Genomic DNA, 25,654 nt, shown 5'->3' with positions numbered 1-25,654 from the left:
ACACTGATTCCTACACTGAAAAATATAAATGCTTATCCCTCTAAATACAACCATGGTTCCAGGAAAAGAAGGGGGGAAAGTACAGTAGATGCCAAAGCAGGACTTTAGATTTTCAACAACAGGATATGCTAAGTGTAGCAGAGTTCACTGGCTATCATATATCTCAGTCACCTGCTCTCATCCTGCCTATTTAACAAGTCAGGAAATGACATGGGGATGGTATGTGTGAGTGAGAAATTGACAAGCAAGCAAACTCTAGAAGTTTCACTCAGCAATATGGTTCTCTCACATTTTGTAATCAGCAGGATAAAGAAAATGTCAAGGTTTCAGCTGACATGAGTGTGTTGCATCTCTCAGGGCCATGCCAGGTTGGAGATCGAGTAAGAGAAATACAACAGTGGATGCTGGCTCAGCGACTGCAAGCAGAATCACTGAGGCTCCAGTAGCTCCTTTTCCCGTTCTACCTCTTCTTTTCTGGTTCAAGGGCTCACAGTGCTCGTGGGCTTGCTAGGATTTACCAGACTTTGGTTTCCTGTGTCCTCCATAGGGTTGTCATTAGAAGTTAAACAAGACATCATCTGTAAAGCATCAGTTCACTTCCCTGGTCAAGGGTAATCCTAGACTTCAACAAACGATTCCAGAGTACTGCCAGTTCAAGACCTTAAATATTTCAATCAACCTCCTTCCCTGGCCTCAGTTCATACTTCCAGGGTGCTCCACTGAAACACCAAGTCTAGCCTCATCACAGAAATAGAGAAATAGAGATTTGTCACAGAAAGAGAGATTTGGGGGGAAAAGTTTACAATACAACTTTTAACTTGTATTCTACTGTCATACCACCTACCTATCATGCACTAGGAATGGATATAGTTTAGAAATCCTCTAGTTATCTTGTGGAATAGCACATTCAGGGGAAGCTGAGGTTTTCACAACTTTTTTTGGTGGAAAGAGTCATTTCCCATTTACATTCCTTATCTATTCGTCACTTTTTGACCTTGAATGCATTCTGGGTCAGGATGGCTTGGTTAAGCAGTGGTGGCTCCTCTTCTGGGGTTAATACTAAATGATGTAATTTTCTATTTTTATTTTTATTTTTACCATTAGTGACATTTAGTACATACACAATGTTGTGTGACCATCACCACTATCTAGGTCCAGAACATTTCATCACTTCCAAAGGAAACCTTGTACCCATTATGTAGTTTTCCCTCCCTCACCCCCAGCCCTGGCAACCACTAATCTGATTTCTGTATTTGCCTATTCTGGGCATTTCATATAAATGGAATCATATATATAGCATGTTTTTGAGGGCCAAGGTTAAGCTATCAGTGGGGGGGGGTGGGCGCCCAGGGGAGGGGAAGTATGAATGATCCTGGCCTGGGAGGTCAGGAAGTCAGTCAAGGATTCCCAGGCTCATTGGTCCCATCCCACTTTGACTGTCCCTCGTGAATGACGTTTATTTGGCTGTCTTCTTTAGTGATTCCAGGGATGGAAACCCCAGTCTCCCCCTGCCCTGATGCTGAACTATCCTAACCCAACCGGGCCTTCCACATCGAAGTCAACAGCTCCAGTGCCACACTGGGGCCATTCTGCTGTATGGATCCAGCTTCAACAGTGATGCTTAGGGAAGCGGACTTGGCCCAGTGGTTAGGGCGTCCGTCTACCACATGGGAGGTCCACGGTTCAAACCCCGGGCCTCCTTGACCCGTGTGGAGCTGGCCCATGCGCAGTGCTGATGTGCACTGCCACGCAGGGGTGTCCCCCGTGTAGGGGAGCCCCACGCGCAAGGAGTACACCCCAATGGAGAGCCACCCAGCACAAAAGAAAGTTCAGCCTGCCCAGGAATGGCACCGCACACACGGAGAGCTGACACAACAAGATGACGCAACAAAAAGAAACACAGATTCCCATGCCACTGACAACAACAGAAGCGGACAAAGAAGATGACATAGCAAATAGACACAGAGAACAGACAACTGGGGGGGGGGGGGAGGGGAGAAGGGGAGAGAAATAAATAAATAAATCTTTTAAAAAAACAAAAAGCAAGCAAACAAACAAAAAACAGTGATGTTTAAAGCCAAAGAAGTTGACATGATTTCTTGAGGAAAGGTCATAGAATGAGAAGAGAATTTAGGATGGTTCTGTGAGGAACTCCAACACAAGAGACCAGATAGAGGAGGAATTGTTAAAGGAGATTAAGGAAAAGCAGTTAGATAAGTAAGAGAAGAACCCAGGGGAGCAAGATGTCACAGACGCCAGAGGAAAGCATGTTTCAGGAAGAAGAGGAGTCAGTGCAGGTCAAGTAAAGGAAGGATGAAAAGCGAGCTTCCCAAGAGCGGTTTTGGTAGTGAGACATCTTAGCTAGAAACCAGATTGCTGTGGGTTGAGTGTGGATTAGAAAGTGAGAAGGATAGGCAGCGAGGGGCAGCCAACATTTTCAAGAAGTTCGGCTATAAAGCAGGAAAGAGAACACGGGGGGATATCTAAAGAGGGGTGAGGGGGTCTCAGAATGGTTGTTTGGGGTTTTTCTTGGTTTGTTTTGTTTTGTTCATGGAAGAAAGCAGCATATTTTAATGTTGGTAGGAAGTCTCCCAGAGAAAGGGAGAGATTTAAAATGCAAGAGAAAGAATCACCACAGACTGGGTCCCTTAGAAGGCCGAGGATAAATCCAGCACAAGGATCCTCCAAGGGAGCAGCCTGCCCCAGGTGGTCGGCCAGGCAGAAGGGGAAACCACAAGGCCCACGGCAGGAACTGCAGAAAGGCAGAAAATGGCAGGTGCAACGTTTTAGGCTGGGGTTCCAGCATGCCATCTGCCTTAACCCTGGACTGGCCTGTTCTCATATCAGAATGGCTTACTTCCCATGAGTGGTGTCTCAGCCAAACAGCTGGTGCAGAGCCAGCCTGGCTCCTGTCAACTCACTTCCCTCAGAGACTCACAGCTGTTCCAGAGGCAGAAAAAGCCCCCACGTGAGTCTTTCATGGTCTGAAAGGCACAATAATTAGTGGAAAAGAAGCTTAGAGGAAGAATGAGAAAACAGGATTCCTGAGTCCCCCAACTCTGATCGCATCCCCATCAGATGGAGGTGACATCCCTCAGACACAGGGGGATCCAAGGGCTGGACAGAAGTGATCAAAGTCAGTGGGCTGGGCATGTTTCACAGGAGGAAGTGCAAGCAATATCTCATTTAAAAAAATAAACAAATCAGGAGTGTTTTGAGTTATAAATTATCCTGTCTCTGCAGGATGTATATCCTGAGATTTGTTTGGCCTCTCAAGGAAAGTTGGCTCTATTTTCAAAGGTCAGGTACAAGCAGGAGCAGAGAAATAACTTTCACAGCTCCTCCTGTGAAGTCACACTATCAGCCAGGACACGGGTAACTGGGCATCAGAGGCTGGACAACTCAGAAAGGGCTGAGCGGTGACAGGGCAGCGGGGGATGGCATGCCAGAGTGCCGAGTTAGCCTGCTCAGCTGCCTCTCCAGGCATCCACTTCACTCTGGCAGGAGTGAGGATTTATTATGACCGGCTGGACTCAGTGGACTCCTGTCCAGGAAGCTCATGAGACAAAGCATGAGAGAAATGAATTTGCAACCACAAACCCGAATGTGCAAGAAAGAGCACTTTAAACAAAATTATTGGTAGGTATGACACTGAGTCCCCATTCCTCCATGCTGGTGGGATTTTTAATTTTCTTCCCCACCTCCTCTGCCCACTCCTACTCCCAATGACCAGGAGTCATTATGTGCAAGCAAACATCCAGGAGTCAGCAAACTTTTTCTGTAAAGGACCAGATAGTAAATATTTTAGGCTATGTAGCAGTATAGCTTCTGTCACTACTAATCAACTCTGCCATTGTAGCTTGAAAACAGTTATAGACAATTGTAGCAGAGAGAAGTCAGGTGTCGCAGTATTGAAGGCCAGGATGCGAGAATTCTGAGAAGGAAGATTTATTTAGACCAGCCAGACTCAGCAGACTCCTGTCCTAATAAAAACCAAGCCCCAAATAGGATTTTTGGGTCTCTTTTGTACAGAGACATAGGAGTGGGGAGTCAAATGGTGCTTATATGCAAAAGGACTTTTTGTTAATTTTTTCAAGTGTTTTATCTGAGTATTAGATAGGTTATATCCTCCAGGTAAGCTTGATTTAACACATATCCCCCACATTCCAGGTAAGCTTTTAACATGAACCTCCCACATTTCCAGGTAAGCTTTAATTAACACATTTAGTTTGCATCCTCCCTGAATATCCAAAGCCTACAGAATTTATACTTCTCAATTGGCTTTCTAGGGAACTAGGTATACTTGGATATAGAATAAGTTTGAATTTATGCACAGGCCATATTACAATAAGTAAACAAATGAGCTTGACTATATTCCAATAAAAGTTTGTTTATGGACACTGAAATTTCATTCTTATATAATTTTAATATGCCATAAAATAGTATCCCTTTTTTGTTTTTTTTTTTCAAACATTTGGAAGTATAAACACCATTCTTAGCTCATGGTTTGTCTAGAAGCATGTGGCAGTCCAGATTTAACCCACAGGCCAACCCCTTATCTGCATGGTTTCCACCAAGATGCCTATAAGCCAAGCTTGCATAGACCCTGAAGTTGGGTATGCCTGCTGCCCCAAGGAAATCTTAGCCAGAACTGAGAGCCAGTACCCAGGGCCAGGAATACCCTCCTAGGCACAACGTGCCACTGTAACCCTGTGAAGTCCTGCCATTAGGGAGGGCCTGTGGGGGGCTGGACCAAAGAGCTCCATTACTTATAAAGCTAGCAGATATCCATTCCCTTCCTTACTTGGGGAAGAAAGTCGATCTCCAGTTTCCTTCCCTAACATAGTATGCCCAAATCCCTCAGAATAATGGGACGTAAAGCCAAGGAGAGAGGTGTTCTGAAGGCTATTTCTTCTTTAAGCCCTGAAGCAAGGGAGCACAAAGGCCTGGTTTCCCCGATTGGAAAGATGAGTAACATAGAAAGGGAAAAAGACAGAGCTTTCCCACCTGGAGCAAATTCAGGTCTCAACATTCCAAGTTACCTTAGTGGGTACTGGTCTTGGGTTTTTTCAGAAAATCTCTGCAGGAAGGTCAAGGACCTGGTAACAAAGAGGGGAAGTACACGATTCAGGCTTCCCCAGGATGCCAGGCTCCACTGAAGATGACTCATGCCCTTGGCTTTTAAGTGATTTTTCTAGTCTCTTTGACTGCCCACTGTTCCTTATTCACTGCAGAAGGACTCCTGTTCTATCTATGGTGCAGAGAGAGAGAGAATGTATGTGATAGAGAAAGGTTGTGTAGACAATCACTGAGGTAAATGTACTAAAATCTCACTTCTAACAGCCAATTTCTACTTTCCACACAAAAACCTGTTTTATTTTTGCTTTGGTAAATAGCTTAAACTTTGTGGAACTTGAGCCATAATTCCAAGAATGGAAGGTCAAATGTCACTTCTGTCATGAAATCCTCCCTGTGATGGTGTGAACCAAATGTACCCAGAAAAGTATGTTCTTGAAACTAATCCATTCCTGTGGGTGTGGACCCATTTTCAGGGGATCTTTTGGTGAGTAGGATCTTTTTTTACTTTTTGGCAAATTATTTATTGAATTTTGTGTCCTTATGAGGTATCTCAATATATTCTAGAATAGGAAGATTTGGGGGTGGGGAGAGGTAAAGTGGCAATGGTGAATTTGGGGGGATCTGGTCTCCCAAAAGTACCTGCTGCTCTACCCCTGATTCTCAATGGCTGCCACACAGACCATACTTCCACTGGAGCCATCCTCCTCCATGGCCAAAGCAAGAGCACCAGCAGTGAAGTACAGACCCTCTTCCTTGGTCATCCCCTCTTAGTAGGTAACATAGATATAGGAGCTCCCACAGCCTCTGATGGCAAAGGACTGCTATGGGCACTGAGTACAACTGCCCTCCTTCTTGGGCGTCCCAGCTGGCAATGATGATTCCCACCATCAGGTCTTCCTGGTATCTCCTTCAAGAGGCTGGCTGATGTGTGTACCAATGGAGGCTCAGTCAGTTCAATGCTGTGGAAGCCAAGCTGATAAGTGGCGGCATCAGCTCTTGCCTCGGTATCAGCTGCAGAGCCGAGCGACAGCAAAAAATTTAATTATGAATAGGGGCCAGCTTGTCAGTCACTAGATTGGCAATGCAGGACTCAGTGGTATCCTGGAGTTGGCTGCACAACCATGCCCCTTCAAACTGCACACCCAGGATAGTGGTCCCCCTAGAGACTTCCCGGTTTCCCAGTCTGGAGTGAGTGCCTCCGGCCCACAGACCAGTGCCGGCCATTCTCCTCAAGCAGCTAAGTTTGCCTCCATCTTCTTCTTCTGGAGGTGCCACTGGTGAGTAGGATCTTAAGTTACGATGTGACCCACATCATTCAGGATGGGCCTTAATCCTCTTACTGGAGTCCTTTATATGAGAACGAAATTCAGTGGAAGAGAAAGCCACAGAAGCAAGAAGCTGAAAGCCATGATGTTGAGAAATAAAAAGCATAACCTTGCAGAAAAAATATCTAATGAGCCACTCCTGCCCCCGCTTCTGTAAATCAGCCCTTGAGAACATGGCCTTGCAGGAGAATATCAAAAGAAACGACTCTTGCCCCCCACTTCTGTAATCTAACAAACCACTCCTGCCCCCACTTCTGTAAATCAGCCCGCGAAAGCATGACTTTACACCTGCCTTGTGCTTCTGTAACCCCACTTGCAAAATTTCACCTAGCAACGCATTAGCCAGTGAGCAAAAGTCATGCTGATCCCACATAAAATCCTATATAAGCCTATGAAAACTGAAAAACGGGGCTGAGAATTTGGAGATTAACTCTCCTCTGGGCCCACGCATAATAAATCTGTTCCTCCGCCTCTCCAAGTGCTGTTTGGGTTTTTCTGCCCCTCAGAACTCCTGGCTTCACTGTAACAGTGAAACCCAGAAGGGGAGGGAGAGACCAGTAGACACCACCATGTGCCTCGCCATGTGACAGAGGAGTCTAGGATCACAGGAAGCCCGGGTTTCAGGGAAAGAACATCACCTGATGATGCCTTGATTTGGACATTTTTTCTCAGCTTCAAAACTGTATGTTTGTAAATGAATAAATTCCCATTGTTAAATGCCAAATCCATTTTCTGATATCTGCTTTGAGCATCTTTAGCAAACTAGCTGAAAGTGGCCTCTTCCTTCCTCCTGATCAATATGCCCACCTATTCATGACATTGCTGTGCCCTTGGCTAGTCTCAGCCGCTTGTGGTAACACAACTGGCTTTAAGCATGGTTCCTACAGCCACGTGCTCCCTAGCATGTGGTAGTTCTGGAAGAGAATGTTCCCTACACAAGGCAATTTGAGATAGGAAAAGTCATCCTCACAGGGTGGGGTTGGGATGGACCCTCAAGCCTGGAAAATGCAAACTGTTTGTGTTGGGAAATTACTCCTGTAAAGAGTCTCACAGGAGGCAGGTGTCTGCTGTCCAGACTTGCACATTATTTTGGGGATGAAGTGGAAAACAGAATCATCATCCAGATTGACTTCTTGCTCCTTATCTGTGCACCCATCAACTTTCAAGGACGAGGTCATTTTTTACCCTCACACATAGCATATAGGAAAGACTCAACCACAGCTTGTTAAATAGATGAATAAATGAAACTCCCTCTCAGGAATTGGGCCAGTTTTTGCCTAATTCTTCCTACAGCTCCAGAGAAAGGACATATAAGGTAATTCCGTCATTTCACAGGACTGAATAAAATCCCCTGGCTTAATTGCTTTTACATGATTTTATTTAATTGACAAAATGATTTGTAAGGTCAAGATGGCTGCCACACATCTACTTTCAAGACAGGAAGAAGGAGGAAAAAAGAGGCACCAACCCCAATTATCCCCTTTCATCAGTAAAGTTAAGAGCTTTCCCAGAAACTCCCCTAGTAGCCTTCACTCCAGCCTAATTGACTAGTATCCTCTATCCACCATGGCAGCCAAGGAGGCTGGGAACTTGAATGTTCTGCTTTTACATCCTCTAGTGAAGAAGAGAAGGGGGTTGAGGTGGGTGCAGAGGGCGTCAACCTGAAATTCTACCACAAATAGCTAAGCAGTTTTGAAAACTACAAGTACTGAAGGCAAGGTAGTCTGTTCTCTATTAAAATGTATCATAAAACTGCAGGAATGAAATCAGAGTGGTACACACAAGATTGACAGAGATTGATTCAAAAGAAGAATTAGCCCAGAAACAGATCCTAGTATAGATAACGACTTAATATATGATTTTTAAAAAGCCTTGCAGATGGCCTAGGAAGAAAAATACTTAATCTATAGCCTTGACATAATTGAATGCTATTAGGAGGAAAATATATCCTTACCACATGCCTCATGGCAACATAAATTTTATATGGAATTTAGAGCATACGTAGAAAGTGAAACCACAAAGAATAAAATAAAGGAGAAGGAAAAAAATTTAACGGCCGTCAAACTTAAGAGGTGCAAAATAAATGGGTTACTCACATACACACACGCACACACACAGAAGCACTTGACCACAGCAAGCTTGAGGGCAGATTACGCTTATTTACCTTTGTATCCTCTGGGTTTTGCTGATTGGCTGTCTTCAGTGAAGGTCAAAGTCTGCTTGACTTGGAAGACTTCCTGTTGCCCCAAGGCTGTGCTAGGTGGTTTTTCTTCTTGCTCCCAAAGCACTCAAGCACATGGCTATTTTATAGTTCTTACGCTGTATTTTTTTAAAGATTTATTTTTTTTAATTTCCCTTCCCTTCACCCCTACCCCTCCCCATTGTCTACTCTCTGTGTCCATTCGCTATGTGTTCTGTGTCTGCTTGCATTCTTGTCAGCAGCACTAGGAATCTGTGTCTCTTTTTGTTATATCATCTTGCTGCGTCAGCTCTCTATGCATGCGGTGCCACTCCTGGGCAGGCTGCGCTTCTATTGCGTGGGGTGGCTCTCTTACGGGGTACACTCCCTGCATGAGGGACACCCCTGCATGGCACGGCACTCTGCACGCATCAGCACTGCATGTGGGCCAGCTCACTACACAGGTCAGAAGGCCCTGGGTTTGAACCCTGGACCTCCCACATGGTAGGCAGATGCTCTATCAGTTGAGCCAAATCCGCTTCCCATGTTGTACTTTAAATGTTGCTTTTCTTTCATTTTAAGGAAATGTATCATCAAACCCCCAGTATCAAGCCACAATGCCTGGCACTTAGTAGGTGGTCACTAAATCAATTTTGAATGAAAAAAAAAATAAGGAAAGAAGAATTTTACATTCTCCAGACAAAAAACAGCTGAGAACAGGGCAGAAAGCATGGTGGGGTGGGGATGGGGGCTGCTATGGTTCGTTGCATCCCAGTAAAATGCTGACAGGGACCAGCAAGACCAGACAAAACCTAGTAACAAAGCTTAGTGATATAGCCAGACCAGGGGTCTGTAAACCATGGCCCATGGGCCAATTGCAGCTTGCTAGCTGTTTTGAGATGGCCCACAAACAAAGAATGAGTTTTCAATTTTTAGATGACTCTGGGGTGGGGGGTGGGAGGAAATCAAAAGAATGATATTTCATGACACATGGAAATTACATGACTTTCAAATTTCTGTGTCTATTAACAAAGTTTTCCCCAGACACAGTCACCCCTATTTGTTTCTGTAGTAGTTGTGGCCGCTTTTGTGTACAAGGCAGAGGTGAGTAGTTGCAAGAGACCATCTGGTCATCAAAGACTAAAGTATTTATTGTCCGGCCCTGTACGGAAAGAGCTGCCTGACCCCTGGGCTAGATGACGGACGAAGAGCGCTTGCTCCTTTGAGAACTCAGGAGCCTGAATCAGCTGTGGCTCTTGCTGGAGGCAATGCCAATCCAGAGAGGGGAGCTCACCATCCACCCCACTGATGGGCCAGAAACCCCTCTTCCCTTTGAAGCTGGCCCAGTCTGGGAGAGGGACACCTGCTCTAGCAGCCAGGTGATATTACAGTTGCATTAGGAAGATCCTGGGGCCAGGACATTTGCCTCCCTTTTGAAGAGGTACAGTTTTCCAAGAAAACTGAAGTGGAAGTAAGGAACTGTTGGGACTTAAGAGAGAGTTGTAGAGGGAAATGGGAAGAGGAGCTACAGAGAAATTATGGAAAAAAGAACTCCCTATGGGACACATTTCTCGAGGTGGCAAGGACCTGTCTTTATACTATAGAAGGAGAGTGCAGAAACTGAGTGAAGTCTCCGTTTGTGGTCATTTTTTGCTACAGCGCTCTGTGATAGTGAGCTTACTCTGTACCAACAGATCTGTGAATACTAAATGGTTCTGAAAGTTCCTTGGACCCTCTTGGGGATGATGCTAACGATAAAAGAAATAATAACAGTTAACAATGAGCATTTAGTATGTGCCCTGAGTATGGTTTATCAAAACAACCCTGTGGAATTATGCTATTGCCATTCATTTTTCTTTTTTTCAGACAAGGAAGTTAAATATGTTAAATAATTGCCCAAGATCACCCAAGCGATGAAGTCAGGAGGCAAACTTTGGCAATGGGACCGTCCTGTCCTGACCCTTGCGCAGAGGCCAAGGTCTACCAGGCCGGCTGCTGGCAGCGGAGACCGCAGACCAGCAGCAGTTTCTCCCTGGAATGAGAGGTCATGAGGCAAAACTCATTAATTTCCTGCCCTCCTTCCACCCCGCAGGTTAACAGCTGCGTAGTAGCAAAAGGAAGACCACTCCATACAGGGTACCCTGGAGGAATTTCCAGCACTCTGTCAAGAGCAGGGGGAAGTAAGCACGTTCTAAATTCCTCGTATTAAATAAGGACAGTAAATCCCCCTAATTAAGTCCCCTCACTGACAAATAGAGAGTTTTATCTTCAAGAAGGCTTTAGAAGAAACCATCAGTAGAATTTAAGGTGTGATATATTTCTTCCCCAATTTTGAAAAACATAAAAATACATAAAAGTGACACAGAATAATAAAGAGATAAGCAAAGAAACATGAGGCAAACGGAAACTAAAAAATAATTGGGGATTATAACTATTATTTTAAAGTAAAATTCTAGAAAATAGAATTAACTTATTAGTTTATGGGTAAGGGATATCATTTGCAACTGATATATAACAGCTATTAATTTTATATATCAAATAACATGACAGTAACATAAATAAATTAAAACCTACTAGAAAAAGTGACAAAAACACAATAAAATACGAAAGAGATTTAAAATATTTCTGTCACTATTTGACAAATCAAACATGCAAAAGAAAAAGGAAGGAAGGGGGAGAGGGGGAGAGCATTTAAAAAAGAAGCAATGACAAAGAAGAACTGAATAATAAGTGAATTGATTTGAAGATCAATTCAGAAAAGAGTGTGCTGTCTATAAGATTTGTCTCCAGGCCTAGCCCCCCAAATCTATGTGTCACCCCATGCCCCTCCACTCTGGCATTTAAGATTTTATGTCTGGATAAGACCCCAGAAGAACAAAACTGTAGTTCAGATCCTTGAACACCTATGCTTTATATACTGTTGACATTATTTTCCTCAGGTTGCATTACCAAGAGTGGGATGTTAAGGCCGAAGAGAAGTTAAGTTTTTAGTTTAAGTAGATAAAACGAGATTGCTTTCCTAAAGGCTGTAGTAATCCATACCTCTCATCAGTGTTTCTTTCCCATTTTGCCAATGCGGTAAGTGAAAAGTATCCCATAATTGTTTTCATTTGAATTTTCTGTTTCCCACATTTCTTGGCAGTTGGATTTTCTTCCTATAAATTATCCGTTTGTATCTTTTGCCCATTTTAAAATTGGGCTCCTTGATTTTGTTTATTTCCTATCAATTTGTAGGAGCTCTTTGTGTGTTAGGGATACTAAACCTCTATTATATGTGTTACTAATATTTTTCTCACTCTATCATTTGTCTTCTTCTTTGATTTGGTGTTTCTCAATACTCAAACAATTTAATGTATTATATATTTTCTTTTATAAATTCTGGGCTTCTAAGTTCACTTAAGAATTCTTCTGTTATCCAAGGTCATCCATATATTCTCATAAGTTTTCTTCTGTTTTCCATATCTAAATCTTTAATCCATCTGGTATTTACTTGTCATATGGGATGTGTAAGAAGAGGTCCAATTTTGTTTTCCTCAGAATGGCCAGCACCATTAATTAAGTAGATGATTAAAGTCCACCTTCATCCTGTATTAATTACTCACATGCACCCAAGGTTATTTCTGTACTCTGTTCTGGTTTTTTGATCTATTTATCTATTCTTCTGTCAAGATCATACACACACACACACACACACACACACACATATATTTTAAAGATTTTATTTTTTATTTCTCTCCCCAGTTGTCTGCTCTCTGTGTCCACTTGTGTTCTTGTCAGCGGCACCAGGAATCTTGTTTCTTTTTGTTGCATCATCTTGCTGCATCAGCTCCTGTGTATGCAACACCACTCCTGGGCAAGCTACACTTTTTTCACACTGGGCAACTCTCCTTACAGGGCACACTCCTTGGGCGTGGGGCTCCCCTATGTGGGGGACACCCCTGTGTGACACAGCATTTCTTGTGTGCCTCAGCACTGCGTGTGAGCCAGTTCCACATGGGTCTGGGGGCCCTGGGTTTGAACCTGGGCCTCCCATGTGGTAGGCAGACACTCTATCCATTGAGCCAAATCCACTTCCCAAGATCACATTTTTATTACTGTTGCTTTATAGAATTTTAAATGGTCTCAAATAACTACAGGTGGAGTAAAATGAAGAGAATGGAGCTACTGGATCAGTGTTCATCTTTGAGACTACAGTTTCCATGGGGAAATGGAGACAAAATCTAGGGGATGTTTGGGAATGGGTGGAAAATACAGATTGCTCTTTTGAAAACTTTAGCCATGAAATGATAGAAGAAGGTGGTATGGCAGATGGAGTGGGAAGCAGGGTCAAGGAAAAGTTTTAAAGTCCAAGGAAGACTTGCATTAGTTTGTGGCCCAGGACCAAGGAGCCATTGGAAAGAAACTAAATGACAACTGAAGATACTCACACTATTGAAGTATTAGACACATTCATAATTGTCTTCCCAAAGGACTAAAATCATGTGATTATCATAAAATGGTATTTCTTAATTACAGGCTCTGTATAATATGTAGTACCATGAAGGTTTTCCATAGCCTCAATCCATTGTTAAGAACAAGATTAAAAATAAGTTATATGGGGTTTTTAATGTTGGAGTTTTAATGTTAAGTTTGATGCCGAAGTCTTAAGCTGGAGCCCCCGGAAGTAAGCATACAGAGGAAAGAGAAGCAAGCCCAGGGAAGGGAGGAACCCTGAGCCTGGAAAGAAGCAAGACCTGGGAAGAGAGGAACCCAGGAAGCCTGAACCTTCACAGACATCGGGAGCCATCTTGCTCCAACATGTGGAAATAGAGTTTGGTGAGGGAATTAATCTATGCTTTATGGCCTGGTATTTGTAAGCTCCTACCCCAAATAAACACTCTTTATTTAAAAAAAAAAAAAAAGGTATCATCTACAACCTTCCCATTGGTGTAAACAATGGAAGTTAATCTTTTCTCTGGCAAGTAGCATCCAGATGGAAAGCACTGTCTCTGGATCCTGAGGCATCACAGTGATGCTGCGTTCTGATAACCAAAGCAGTAGCAATGGTTTCTTCAAACACTCGGTTCTCTGGTATTTATCACTGCTGTTCCCTTTTGTTCTGATCCAAACAGAATTAACGATATTAAACCTGCACCCTGGGGCCCTAGGCCAATGGTTTCCAAATTTGGCTTCATGTTTAGAATTACCTGGGGAGCTTTAAAGAAAATCTCAGTACCCAGACCAATTAAGTCAGAATCTCTGCATGTGGGACCTGAGCATCAGCATTTTTTAAAGCTCCCCAGGTGATTCCAAAGTGAAGCTTCTGATCTAGGGCTTCTGAATTGGTTACCAATGGAATGCTCTTTTCTGAAACTGGGAAATGTGAGCCTTGGCAAGGCCTAATGTGGAAGAAACATTAGGGAGAGTTGATCACAATTCCTTCATGTGACAGAGCATCTTTGCTGCAAGCTGTTTAACTTATGGCCTTTAAGGTAAATGCTGTTGATATCTGGAATTGGGTATTTTCCAGTCTGCTACAGGGCATCCAGGGGTTTTCTAACATGGGCAAGAATCAGAAAGGCACAAGAGTGTTTTCATAATGGGATGCTCTGGTCACTGTGCAGAAAAAGAGTTTAAATATCACAAGTAATGAAGGAGCACCTATTCCCAATATGGAGTTCAATGTGCAAATATAATTACTAAGAGAAAGAAAAGAGCCATTTGTTTAGTACTTTCATAGGAGGCAAACTTATTTCTCATCTCTCCCAGTGGCTGGAACGCTGCTTAAGCCAACTGCCAAGAAGCATTTAAAAATTAACTATAATGCAAATTGCTTTGACGTATGAGCACCTAGAACAAACACATAAAATTAAAGTTTGCAAGAATGAAAAAATGTTTACCAAGAAACAACATGAGGGGAATGGTATGGCTCAAGCAGTTGAGCTCCCGCCTCCTGCACGGGATGTCCCAGGTTCAGTTCCCGTTGCCTCCTAGAGAGAAAAACAAAACAAAACCGCAAGCAAACAAATGGAAAAACCAACTCAAGAGAGCCCATGTGGCTCAGTGGTTGAGCATCAGCCTCCTACATTTGAGGTCCTGGGCTCAGTCCCTGGTCTGGATACCTCAAAAAAAAAAAAAAAAAAAAGAAAGAAAAAAAACCAAGATGAGTCATTTTGAAATTGAAAGACAGAACATTACAGAGTCACTCTGACATTTGGGAAGTAAAATGAAACATTTGCTAGCATTTGATTTTCAGTCCCAGGGGTCAGTCTTTTTGTGGTCTCTTACTGGAGATAAAGTTCTGCATTCATGATAACTTTGTATATATCCCCTCAGCCCATATTTACAAGCTCAAGATTTAGAACACAAAGCCCTGGTTTAGAATCCCAACTCTGCTAGTTAATAGAAAATGTCCTTGGACAATGACTCACCCTCTCTAAACTTCAGTTTTATCATTTATAAATCAGGAATAGTGGTGATGATGATGATGATGATGATATACCTACAAAATAAGTTGTTTACAAGTGCTTAATTCCATTCTTAGCACAGGGTAAGCACTCAATAGGAAATAATCATTCCTCTAGCTGTATTCTCTTTATAAAATACCTAAAAGACCTGGAGAATTGTCTCTGTCAATATCTGATGTGTAAGGACCATTTAGAATTATTAATAGCTAAAATGTTCTGGCATAAATAAAAGGCTCATAGTTTCACTTAAAGGTGTGCTATTCTGAATCTTAATTCTTGATTCTGATCCCTCAAGCAGGGACCACTCTCCTTCCAAAGTCTGGGCTCCTCTCTCTTAGTTACCTTAGTGCCCTATCTCCAGTGAAAAATTAAAAATACACTAAGTAAAGAGAGTACAAAATATTGGTTTATTTTAAATTCTCTTGGAGACATAACCATTCACATCAGCACATCAGCTCATGCATGCTTTCTCCTTCCTCTCTGCTGCCACCACCATTTCCATAATCCAAACTTCTTTAAAGCTTACACCTCCCCATCTTCAGGGTCAATAGGTACTACTTTCTGGGATATTCATGATTTCAGTACCATTTTTAGTCTTTTCTGCCTATACTATTCTATTTACATCTACGGTACAGACTTTTCTAATAATTTTTCAGATTCACAAATACAGGGACCACTATTTTTATACTAGTACCAACTTACCTAGGACTTTCTAATCATCTAAATTTTTAAAATTTCAAATATTGTCTCTTCTCCCTATTCTCTCTTTTGAAATTCTGGTTAGACATGTTTTGTACTTTCACATTCTCTTCTCCGTATCTCAACCTCTCTTTTATATTTTATACATTCTTTTCTGTCTGTGCTTCATTCTTTGTAATTTCTTTAGATCTGTTTTCCCAATTTGCTAATTCTTTCCTCAGCTATATTTAAAATTCTGTTTAGCCCATCCTGAGAGAGGTTTTTGGTTAATAATTTTATTTTTCATTTCTAATAATTCTATTTGATTATACTTTAATTTTAGCTTCTATAATAAAGTGAGATAATTCAGAAATCAAAATGATATTAAAATTATATTGATAAGTCTCGTTACTACTCCATTGGTATCCACTCCCTGTAACTACTTCAATTCATTTCTTGTGTATGCTTCTGTATTTCTTTATGCATATATCCATATACATTCTTACTTTTTCCTTTATCTTATACAAAAGTTAGTATACTAAATATACTATTATTAATTTTTTTCACTTAAAAGTATATCCTAGAGATGTTTCAATTTAGTTATTTTTAAATCTTCCCAAATTGAATAATCTCAATTACTTGCTCATTTCTTATTCCAACTTTTATTTCTATAACTATTCCATGCATTGTTATTTTATATTTGTGTCCAATAATTCCAGTATCTGAAGCCTTGGAGTCATTACCTGATAGTTGTAGATTCAGTTAACTCTAGGTTATAATGACTTGTTTACTTAAATATTTAGTATTTGGTGATCTTTGAGAAATAGTTAATAATAGTTAATGGGGATCATGAGGAACTAAACTAAGATGCTTTTCTCCTGAAAGAATCTACATTGTTTTCTGCCAGGAACTAGGGGTAAAGGGTGTTACTGACCTAAAATAACTTTAGCAGCATTCCAGGGTCTTGAACTTAACCTGAGTCCCTCATTAAGGCTCCCTTCTTCCCTAACACACACACATACACACACACATATACACTCAGCAGGGCCAAAATTTAGGCCCACCAGTCTTTGCCCTGGACATATTTCCAGATTTTTGCTTTATTGATCAGACAGTTTCAATACTAGTACTACACTGATTTACTTATTGTTACATTATGGTACATTTTAATATCTTGTAAGGAAATACTTTTCTTTTTCAAAATCTTCTAGACTCGTCACAGCCATTTATTTTCCCAAGTGATCTTTTAAATTATTTACTTATGGACCTTTCTAAAGGAAAACCATCTGTGAGAATTTAAAGGAAATGAAAGCAGAAGTGATGTTAGTCCCAAAACCCCATTCCAGCACAAAGAGGAATGAACAAAAGCAATGAAAAATAAAGAAGGGGACTTTAAATATACTGTAGCTAGGAAAAGCCCCAATGTTTCACTACACATGCTAAAGAATTCAGCCAGATATAACGCCATTTGGAACAAATTAAGAGCACCCCATGACTTGACACATTTCTCCAGCTCATAAGCACAGTGTTACAGATCATAGTGGAGGAAATTCCAAAGGGTCCCACCAGTATGAGTGCTGGGGGCTTGGGCAAGCTGCTAGAAGAGTAGGAAATGCTCCACCTTAGAGCCCATTGACCCATCATTGATTGCTAAGGGATAGTGTGTTGCAAGAGACACTACCAAGCAGACCGTTTCTTCTCCGTATTTCCCATAAGATTAGAGCAATGTCTGGAGGCAAATTCTACTTCGCAATCATAGAGAGCATTGAACAACTCTGAGCTGACAGAATTGGAAAACTAGATGGAAAAAGACAGATCATTGCTAGGTACACTGGGTAAGTTCATGTGTCAGCTTGGCTAGATTATGGTGTCCAGTTGCTTGGTCAAGAAGCACTGGTCTGATTGTTACTGTGAGGATATTTTGTGGACTTACATCATTAGTCAGTTGATTACATTTATAGCTGATTACATCTACAATCAACAAAGAAGACTGTCTTCAACAATGAGAGAAGTCTCATCCAATCAGTCGAAAGCCCTAAAGGAAAAACTGATGATTTCAGCAGTCAGAAGGAAGCATTTCTATCTCTACTTCAGCCAACCAGTTTCTCCTAGGAACTCATCAAAACCTTCATCAGAGTTCCCAACCTGCAGCCTGCCTTATGGAATCCAAACTTGCCAATCCCCAGAGTCATGTGAGCCAACTCTATAATAAACTTCATAATATTGATATATATTATATATGTTTCCCTGGAGAACCGTGACTAATACACTAGACTTTTCAAACTGTTCTAGGACACAAAGAAAGAAGGAATTCTTGCCAAGTGAAAAAAACAAACATACTGCTATTTTATATAGATAATGCACAATAGAAAACTAGAGATATGTAAAAATTGATTTTTGAAAAGATCCTTAATAAAATATTAGCAAATAGAATCTAAGGCCAGATTTAAAGAAAAATATACCATGACAATGATTGTTTATTCCAAGACTGCAAAGACTAAGTGTTAGGAAATCTATTAATGTTGTCAAAGGGGGAAAAAAAGCATATTATCATGTAGTAGATGTTTACAAAATATTTGATAAGGTTTTGTACCCATAACTGATAAATGCTCTTTGTCAACTGGAATTAGGTGAATAGTTCCTTAACATTGAAACATATCTTAAACCAAAGCCAGTATCATGCTTAGTGAGTAAGTACTTATGACCTCTATAATATAACATTGTCTTTATATGAGAGCCACTGCAATTAGACAAAAGAATAAGAGGTTTAACATGGGAATGAAGAAGACAATTTTATCATTATTTGGAGATAATAGAAAGTTCAAGAGATTCCACAGAAAATTATTAAAAAGTAAAAGAGTAGAAAGGAATTCACAAAGTATTCAGGATACAGCATTAATAGTCAAAAATTTAAAATATTATAACACATTTAAAAATATAATCGAAAAGTAATCAGTTTGTGAAAGTATTTAAAAATATTAAAAGGCATACAAATTAATTTGAATTTTATAATGAAAACCAGAAAACTACCAAGAAATATAAAATAATGCATGACTAAGTAAAAAGACATATCCTGTGATAGGATGGAAATATTCAGCATAGTGTAAAAATATAAATTTTTCCAAAATAATCTAGAAAATTTGCCAAAGTTCCAGCATGATATTTAGGAGAGGAGGCATTTGGAAAAAAGTATTCAAATTGCAAGATAAAAAGGTAGTATTTCAAATCAATGGTGATTTGGGAAAAGATAATCACATAAATAATTGTATGGTCATAGTTTTGATGAATGAAATGAAAGAAAAGTACAGGTAGGTGTAAATGTTTTAAGTAAAACAGGGGTTCTTGTTTTATTCATTATACAAAATAAATTCCAAAACGTCAAATGTTTTAAAGTAAAAACTGGAATTACATGAGACCTAGAAAAAAATGTATAAGTATTTTTCTAATCTTGGGATATGGAAAGTCTTTCTGAGCTTGTCATGAAAAACAATTATCATAAACAAAAGATCAATAACTTCAGCTATGTAACAATGAAAGCTTTCCAGTGGCAAAAACAAACAAAGCCCTTTATTAAATAAAGTTGAAAGATGAAGAACAAATGTGGGAAAATATGTGCAATACTAATGACAGACAACTTGTTGCTGCCCAATGTATTAAGAATTTGTATAATCATTTAGAATAAGTTGCCCAGCCTCCCAAGTAAAAAAGTATAGGCTCACCAGCTGATGGAATTTTTTCTCCTGCATCTACTGACCTGTTCTCCCAAAATCTAGAGGAAAAGGCTATGACCAATGGCAACTGTAATCACTCTTACCAGGATTCTCACAGCGCCCTACCCAAGCACTCGCACACACAAACACATACCTTACCTAGGGCAGTTTATTGTGGGATCACACCCATGTGCTTGTATTCTGCACTTCCCAGTGTCTCTCAGCTGAGTTTTGCATTCTTTCTGGATCCAGAATAATGCCCATGGATGTGGTCATGAAAGGACATATTCTACCTGCCTGCCTGCTTTTCCCTGTGCAATCAGTACATAGAGATGCATGGCTGTCAGTTTTTGAGTTGAGATCGTTGGAAGGCAGGGTGTATTCTCCTCCCTTTGCAAAAGGGCTCTGTTTTTGTGAAATGAAGTCAGGGTATACTAAATGCTGAATTCCAGGCCTTCTCAGATTCTGCCATTAGGTTGTCTATCTTAGTTTTTGATGGCATTAGAAATGCCTCCACTACCACTGCCAATTTTGTCGAGGTCTTCTTGGATGATTTAGGGAGAAGTTTGATCCATGAGTGACTGCCTTGGAGGTCCCCAGCCAGATACCTCCGCCGTGGATCATAAACTGTCATATAACAATTTTTCCAATCACAATGACAAAAATACCTAGACAGTGTGTACACATACACACACACACTTATGCATATATACACACACGTGTGCAAAGAATATGGTCCCTGGGTAAGCAGTCACCTGGGGAGTCTCAACACTGACTCCAATGCTATGGCTGCTGGAAGTATTATTGGAATCCCTTTTTGAAGATTGTCTTTAGACCTTGCAGCACTTTTTTTTTTCTTTGTGTTCTCTGGAGTCTACATTGAAATCAAATTGTATTTGACTTTTGGAAATAGGTAAAAAGCCATTTGCTGTACACTTTGAATTGGCTAAGTTTTAATGACATATTTTATATGCATATGTAATGGTTTCACCATATAGAGACAGAGGCAGAGAAAACTGACTGATGTTCTTTTGTAGCTCTAAACACATTCCGACAGCAATTCCCAAAGGGTATGTCTAAAGATTTTTTTTTAACACTAGTAGCATTGCTGGAATAAATGCTTAGTTTTTCAAAGTAACTACTTAGAAATTAATTTACATAAATATCATTATGTTTTAAGAAAAAGTATCATTACAGTCACGATGTATCTAGAAGTTGTACTCTTCTTTTTAAATGTTATTTTTTTCATTTACTTTTCCCTGCTGTGCTTTGCCGTCTGTGTCCATTTGCTGGGTGATCTTCTGTATCTATTTCTCTTTTTTAACAAATCAATTTTATTGATACATATTAATAAACATGCAATTCAGCCAAAGTGTACAATCAATGGTATTTGCTATAATCACATTATTGTGCGTTCATCTTTCAATCATTATTAGAGCATTTTCATTATTTCAATAATAATACTAATGAACAAAAACCAGACAAACAAACAAGATAATTCCTCACCTCTCAAACTCTCTATGCTTCCCCCACTGTACATAGCAGCTGTTTCTGGCTATTCTACCCAAAGCGTATAATCAATGGCTTTTAGTATAATCACAATGTTGTACATTCATCGTCTCCAAAATTTTAGAACAATTTCATTACTCCAAAAAGAAAGATTCCACACCCCTTAGCATTCCTTCCTCCGACCTACATAACCAACAATCCCCTTTCATCTTTATAAATCAATTTATATTTATTAAACGTTATTTTGAAAGGCTTGATAAGCAAGCAAATCTTCCCCTTCCTTTATCCAGCTCCCTCCACTGTTCTAATATCCAGCCAGTTCAATGTTCCACCAAATCCTTCAACTTCTCTTTGATCATGTCACTCTTTCATTAAACTCTTCCTCTCTAGTGATTTTGATCTTTAATATCTCTTTCTTGCAGTCACATGCCTTTTCACATTCTTACTACTCTCCTTTTGGGAATTTCCATCCCAGTCTTCTCAGCCTAACAAAATGCTATTAATCCTCCAAGGCCCAGTTCAAATGCCACCTGTGACCTTTGCTCAGTCCCTGCGCTCATGTTTCTGCGCTCATGCTGGCACTCCAAATCACTATACAGTGCAAAACTCCATCACTGATGGAGCTAAGCAAGATGTTGCTGAGTATTGCGAAATGAAGGTTGGACTAATTTCTCAGCCAGAGGATAAATTCAAGGTCAAAACCAAGCAAATGATATCAGGCCATTTCAGTGGGAAGAGAGTCAAACTTGCTAATAATGAATGCAAAATTAACAACAGAAGGGACTGGAATTTATTCCTTCCAGACTAATTCCTTGGAAACTATACTGGGAAGCTTCCTGGGTATTCTCAGTCCACAGGACACATATCTATTTTTCTTTTTTGGGTTTGAGAAATATGACTCAGAGAGATGTGATAAACTGGAAGCCATTAATTAGAGAACAGTAGTACTCTAGGAGAAAAGAAAAAGGAATCTCTTGTAATAAAAAATTTGTACATGCTATGTGAGCTGGGCTGAAAATCATAAATGTCCTGTTTTAAATTTCTTTGCTACTAGTTGTTTTATTTGCCATACATGTCCTTTTTCACACAAAGAAGTGTTATTGATGCATATTGACAAAGCATAAATCCATCTAAAGTGTACAATCAATGGTATTTGGTATAATCACATAGTTGTGCATTCATCACTTCAATCATTTTAGAGCATTTTCCTATTCTAGTAATAATAATAAACAAAAAACAAACAAAACTCATCACCGCTCAGTCTCTCTATGCTTCCCCTTCTGTACATAGCTGCTATTTCGTTTCCTTTTCTCTAGTATATTTGTATTTATATTTTGTAAAACATTCTTATATATGCAGTATCACCCATACTTTTATTTTATGAGGTTTCATTATGCTGTAAAGTCCCATATTACATTTTTCAGCTTTCCTTCTAGTAAAATGCATATCTTTAGACTTTCCCTTTTGACCACTGTCATATCCATATAATAGCCCTGCTAGTCAAAAACACCACAATGTGTGCTCACCATTTCCATTCATTTCCAAAGATTTACAACTTTAAATCAATTCTGCTAACATTCAGCTTTCCATTCTCTACCCTCATTCTATTTTCTGGTGACCTATATTCTAATTATTAACTCTATGAGTTTACATAATATATTTAGTCCATACAGTATTTTTCCTTTTTTGTTTGGTTTGCTTCACTCAACATAATGTCCAGGTTCATCCATGTTATCATATGCTTCACAACCTCATTTCTTCTTACCACTGCATAATGTTCTATTGTGTGTATACACCACAATTTGTTTATCCATTCATCAGTTAATCGACACCTGGGTTGTTTCCAACTTTGCCAATCATGAATAATGCCTCTGTGAACATCTGTGTGCAGATGTCTGTCATGTTACTGCTCTCAGTTCTTCTGTGTAAGTACCTAGTAATGACATTGACGGGTCACATGGCAAGTCTAGATCCAATTTAGGAACAGTCCTCCACAGTGGTGGTACCATTCTACATTCCCATTAAGGTGAATAAGCATTCCTATCTCTCTGCATCCTCTCCAACATTTATAGTTTTCTGACTTTTTAATAGTGACCATTCTAATATGTATGAAATGATATCTCATTGTAGTTTGATTTGCATTTACCTAGCTGCTAGCGATGTTGAGCATTTTTTTATGTGTTTCTTTGCTATTTGTATTTCTTCTTTGGAAATTGTCTTTTCAAGTCTTTTGCCCATTTCTAAATCAGGTAGTTAGTCTTTTTATTGTTGAATTGTATGATCTCTTTATAAATATGGATATTAAACCCTTATTAGATATGTGATTGCCAAATATTTTCTCCCATTGAGTCAGCTGCCTTTTCACCCTTTTGACAAAGTCCTTTGAGGTGCAAAAGTGTCTAATTTTGATGAGGTCCCATTTATCTATTTTTTCTTTTGTTGCTCATGTTTTGGGTGTAAGGTTTAAGAAACTACTGCCAAGCACAAGATCCTGAAAATGTTTTCCCACGTTTTCTTCTAGGAGTTTTATTTTTGTTGTTTTCATATTTAGGTCGATGATCCATTTTGAGTTAATTTTTGTTCAAGGTGTGAGATAGGGGTCCTATTTCTTTCTTTTGGTTGTGGCTATCCAATTCTCTCAACACCCATTGCTAACTAAACTGCTCTGGCCTAGCTGGGAGGGCTTGACCGCCTTGTCAAAAATCACTTGACAGTAGATGTGAGGATCTATTTCTGAGTTCTTTTTTAAAAAAGATTTATTTATTTATTTGTTTATTTATTTATTTATTTATTTATCCCTGCTCCCTCCATTGTCTGCCCTCTGCGTCCATTCACTGTGTGTTCTTCTGTGTCTGCTTGTATTTTCATTGGGTGGCTCCAGGAACTGATCTTGGGACCTTCCAGAGTGGGAGAAAGATGATCATTCTCTTGTGCCACCTCAACTTCCTGATCTGTTGCATCTCTTATTATCTCTCCTCTATGTCTCTTTTTGTTGCATCATCTTTGCTGAGCCAGGTCTCCGTGTGGGCCAGCACTCCTGCATGGGGCAGCACTCCTGTGTGGGGCGGTACTCCATGCAAGCCAGCACTCCGTGCAAGCCAGCACTCTGCGTGGGCCACCTCACTCTGTGGGCCAGCTTGCCTTCACCAGGAGGCCCTGGGCATTGAACCCTGGACCTCCTATATGGTAGATGGGAGCCCAATTTCTTGAGCCATATCCACTTTCCAATTTCTGAGTTCTTGATTCAGTTCCATTGGTCAATGTGTCTGTCTTTATGCCAGTACCATGCTGCTTACTGCTGTATCTAAGTAATATGCTTTAAAGTCAAGAAGTAAGAATATTTTAACTTCTCTCTTCATTTTAAAGACATTTTTTACTATTTGGGGCCCCTTACCCATCCAGATAAATTTGTTAATTGGCTTTCCCATTTCTGCAAAATAGGCTGCTGGGATTTTTATCAAGATTGTGTTAAATCTGTAAATCAGTTTGGGTAAAATTGATGTATTAACAATATTTAGTCTTGCAATCCATGAACACAAGTGTCCTTCCATTTATTTTAAGTCTTCTTTGGTTTATTTTAGCAATGTTTTGTAGTTTTCTGAATACAAATCCTCTATCTCCTTGGTCAAGTTTACTTCTAAATGTTTGATTTTATTTTTTTTAGGAGGTACCAGGGATTGAACCTGGAACCTTATACATAGGAAGCAGGTGCTCAACCAGTTGAGCTACACCCACTCCCCAATATTTGCTTTTTTCATCACTATTATAAATGGATTTTTTTCTGATTTCCTACTGTGATTGCATAACAGTAGTGTATAGAAACACTATTGATATTTATGTGTTAATTGTGTATTGTGTCACTTTGTTGAACTCGTCCATTAATTCTAGTAGCTTTGTTGTGGATTTTTCAGGATTTTCTAGATATAGGATCATATCATCAGCAAATAGTGAAAGTTTTACTTCTTCCAAATAGTGAAAGTTTTACTTCTTCCTTTCATATTTGGCTGCCTTTTATTTCTTTATCTAGCCTAACTGCTCTAGCTAGAACTTCTAGCACAATATTGAATAACAGTGGTGACAGTGGGCATCCTTGTCTTGTTCCTTTATTCAGCGGGAAAGAAAGCTTTCAGTATTTCACCATTGAGTGCAATGCTAGCTATAGGTTGCTTTTTCTGTTTGTTTGTTTGTTGTGTGTCTTTGTTTTTAGGAGGCACCAGAAACCAAACCCGGGACCTCCTTTGTGGGAAACAGGCATTCAACTGCTTGAGCCAAATCTGCTTCCTAAAGGTTTTTCATATATACACTTCATCAAATTGTGAAAGCTTCCTTTTATTCCTATCTTTTGTAGTGTTTTTACCAAGAAAGAATGCTGTATTTTGTCATACGCCATCAATAGAAAGCATCATGTCATTTTTCTCCTTCAGTTTATCAATGCGGTTTATTAAACTAATTGATTTTCTTGTATTGAACCACATTTGCATATCTGGGATAAAACCCACTTGATCATGGTGTATAATTCATTTTATGTGCTTTTGGATTTGGTGTGCAAGCATTTTGTTGAGGATTTTTGCATCTATATTCATTAGGGATTTTGGTCTGTAATTTTCTTTTTTCATAGTGTTCTTTATCTGGTTTTGGTATTAGGGTGATGCTAGTTTCATAGAATGAGTTTGGTAGCATTTTTTCCTGTTCAATTTTTTAGAAGAGCTTGAACAAGATTAGTATTAA

At 39.9% G+C, this 25,654-nt stretch overlaps 1 pseudogene; it reads right to left on the bottom strand.

Moving 5' to 3' along the window:
• Positions 1 to 5,629: 5,629 nt before the first annotated feature.
• Positions 5,630 to 7,582, bottom strand: LOC101413055 (proteasome subunit beta type-6 pseudogene; annotated as a pseudogene).
• Positions 7,583 to 25,654: the final 18,072 nt, after the last annotated feature.

Source organism: Dasypus novemcinctus, chromosome 8 (genome assembly GCF_030445035.2).
Source record: "Dasypus novemcinctus isolate mDasNov1 chromosome 8, mDasNov1.1.hap2, whole genome shotgun sequence".
NCBI lineage: Eukaryota > Metazoa > Chordata > Mammalia > Cingulata > Dasypodidae > Dasypus > Dasypus novemcinctus.
The sequence above is the reverse complement of the archived record's forward strand: the minus strand, read 5'-3'. Positions and strand labels throughout refer to the sequence as shown.